This window comes from Marmota marmota, unplaced genomic scaffold (assembly GCF_001458135.2).
Source record: "Marmota marmota marmota unplaced genomic scaffold, marMar, whole genome shotgun sequence".
NCBI classification, from domain to species: Eukaryota; Metazoa; Chordata; class Mammalia; order Rodentia; family Sciuridae; genus Marmota; species Marmota marmota.
The window spans coordinates 10,426,863-10,430,139 of NW_025999942.1; positions in this window are offsets into that span (position 1 = coordinate 10,426,863).

Here is a 3,277-nt window from a genome sequence, read left to right on the forward strand (position 1 = left end):
ATATATATATGTGTGTGTGTGTGTGTGTGTGTGTGTGTGTGTGTCCATGTATCATGAAGGTCATAATTAAACAGAGAAAAAGGATAATTTTAAAAAAAGATCTTGATGAAAATTTAAAGAATTTTTTCCATTGGAGTTCAAAAGAGTCTCAGCTTCTCTTCTCAGCAGTTTTAAGTGGGGTCTTCTGGAGCGTGATGTTCCACTGTCTGGATTGCAGGAATGAGATAATCACATTGGTGGAATTCCTGGAGGCAGGATTTAGGCTTAGGTGGACTCCAAGCTCTTTGCTTAATGCCAGTTGGTTTACAGATTTTAAATCAGGGCACCTTCAGCACCCCGTACTTGCTGGTCCTCGATGGAAGATTGCACTCCAGGGATCTCCCCTGGGTTTCACTCATGTGGAGGGGGACCCAGATCTTAGTCTCCCCTATGTCACCTTTGAACCCCATGTTTCTGGTCATGGGTTCAGTCTCCAAGCAATCTCACCTGTCCCTGCCCTTCTGAATTTCCCAACTGATGCATCTCTCCCAGTAGGTCCTGCAAGCAGACAGATTGGAGGGGAGTAGTAGAGCTGGGTGAGTTTCCACAATCAGTTTTCCCCTATGTAAACCTCTCTCCGTGTTTAATTTTGTCCTGGTCACTTAAGCATACTCTATGTCATGCAGTGTGTGTTTCCTTGGCCATATTTCAGGCCAAACTCCAGTTTGCCAAGAATTGGCCTCCTCAGTTGCTGGCCCCCATGCAGCAGCTACAAAATGGTTCCTTCCTTTGTCCTCTGCAAGCTACTTGGAGAGATGGTGGCTTTTTTCCCTGCACATGGATATTGTGCAGTGCATCTTTCAGGTTTGCCGGGCAATGTTCTTGATCTCTACACTCTCCCAAAAATGTAGGTTTCTTTAATTCCCTATCTTTCCACTGTGCTCATGGAGGGACTGCTGTGGCTGGTGCTGCCAGCCCAGTCGAGGTAGTAGCTGTGCCACTGGGGATTTCTTTCTTATTTTATTATATCCAACTTCCTGAATCCCTGATCTGCTTTGAATATCCAGTTTTAAGTTCCAGTAAAGTCCTCCATCTTTTTTTTTTTTTTTACCCACTTTGCTGAGAGCTTCTTGTCTGTTTTCTTGGTTCCACTCCACAGAGCAGCCAGGAACACAAACTCCTTTTATTTCACCATCTTGAAAAAACCCTAGATCCTTCATTTATAAAATGGAGAAAAGTTACCCATCTTTCTTGTTGTTAAGATCCTATTTGGTGCTTTTGGGGTACCTAGGCTATGTGAAGGCTCAGATCAGATGATATGAAGTAGCCTCTTTTCAGACAAAGAGCATACCCCTGATGGTGCTGAGTAAAATGATGGGGGCTGGTGGGCTCTGTGAGAGCTAAGACATTACCAACAGGGAAGTCTGGGCTCAGCATGAAGGGGAAATATATCTGCAATGGAGGAGAGAGAGAAATACTTATGGAGGCACAACTTCCCCAGCCTTATAATTTTGCCAGCTGCAAATCACAAATATTGTTATCAAGAGGTCTAAGTGGGAAAGGCACCATAAACATACCTTGGAGAAAGTATAGTCTCTTCAACAAATGGTGTTTGGATAATTGGAAATCCATATGTAATAAAATGAAACTAGACCCTTATCTCTCACTCTGCACAAAACTCAACTCAAAGTAAATCAACGACATTGGCATTAGACAGAGACCCTGTGATTACTAGAAGAAAAAGAAGGTACAAATTTCCATCATGTCAGCTTAGGAACTGAATTCTTCAACAAGACTCCTAAATTTCAAGAAGTAAAACCAATAAATGGGATGGTATCAAACTAAAGGAACAATCAAGAACATGAAGAGAGAATCTACAGAATGGAAGAAAAATCTTTACTACATGCACCTCAGATAGACCATTAACCTCCAGGGTATATAAAGAACTCAAAACACTTAACAGCAAAAAACAAAAAACAAACAAACAAAAAAACCCACAAATAACCCAATCAATAAATGGACAAAGAAACTGAGCAGACACTTCATAGAAGAAATACAATCAGTCAACAAATATATGAAAAAAATGTTTAACATCACTAGCGATTAGAGAAACAAAGTTTAAAACTACACTGAGATTTTAACTCACTCTAATCAGAAAGGCAATTATCAAGAATAAAAGTAACAATAAATGTTGGTGAAAATATAGTCTCATGTGGGGGAAAATGTACATTCATGCATTGATGGTGGGACTGAAAATTGGTGCAACCACTCTGGAAAGCAGTATGGAGATTCCTCAGAAAACTTGGAATGGAAATGCCATTTGACCCAGCTATCCCAATCCTCAGTTTATGCCCAAAGGATTTAAAATCATTATACTACAGTGATGCAGCCACATCAGTGTTTATAGAAGCTCAATTCACAATAGCTGAACTATGGAACTAACCTAGGTGCCCTTCAATAGATGAATGGATAAAGAAAATGTGGTATATATACACAGTGCAATATTACTCAGCATTAAAGAAGAATGAAATGATGTTATTTACTGGTAAACGGATGGAGGTGGAGAATATCATACTAAGCAAAATAAGCCAATCCCAAATAATCAAAGGTTGAAGGTTTTCTCTGGTATGTGGATGCTGACTTACAATGGGGGGGTGGAGGTTCATGGGATTATACAGAGGGAGTGGGGCAAAGGGAGAGCATATGGAAATGGTAAAACGGTAGAATGAATCAGACATACATTTCCTACATTCATATATGAATACATGACTAGGATAACTATACATCATGTACAACCATGGAAGAATGGGAAGTTATACTCCATCTATGATATGTAAAAATACATTCGACTGTCATGTATAACTAAAAAGAACAAATAAAGCGTGTTTAAAAAAGAAGTCTAATGGCTTATTTTCTGTAGATTATCACATTATTGAATTAAGAACAAATGAATGGAAGAAGGAAGAGATGAATGTTACTTGTTTTAAGATGCAGTTTGAGATGTAGACATATTTTTGGCGAAGTCTTGTTTTAATGACACATGTGAAATAGAGGATTTCAAGAAAATGCCAGTCCAAAAGTTTTATTTGCAATTCTGAAATTAAAAATAATCTCTGAAATGCAAAGTTTGTGGACAAATTTATGGCAAACTCATTTAGCAGCAAAACCTCAACTGATGTAAAACTTGATGACCATTCTGAAATGGTGAACACAATAATATCTCAGGATTCCCTATAATATTAGCAGTTTGGTCTTAAATTTATTTACTTTTTATCCACCCCACTACCACCACCACCAC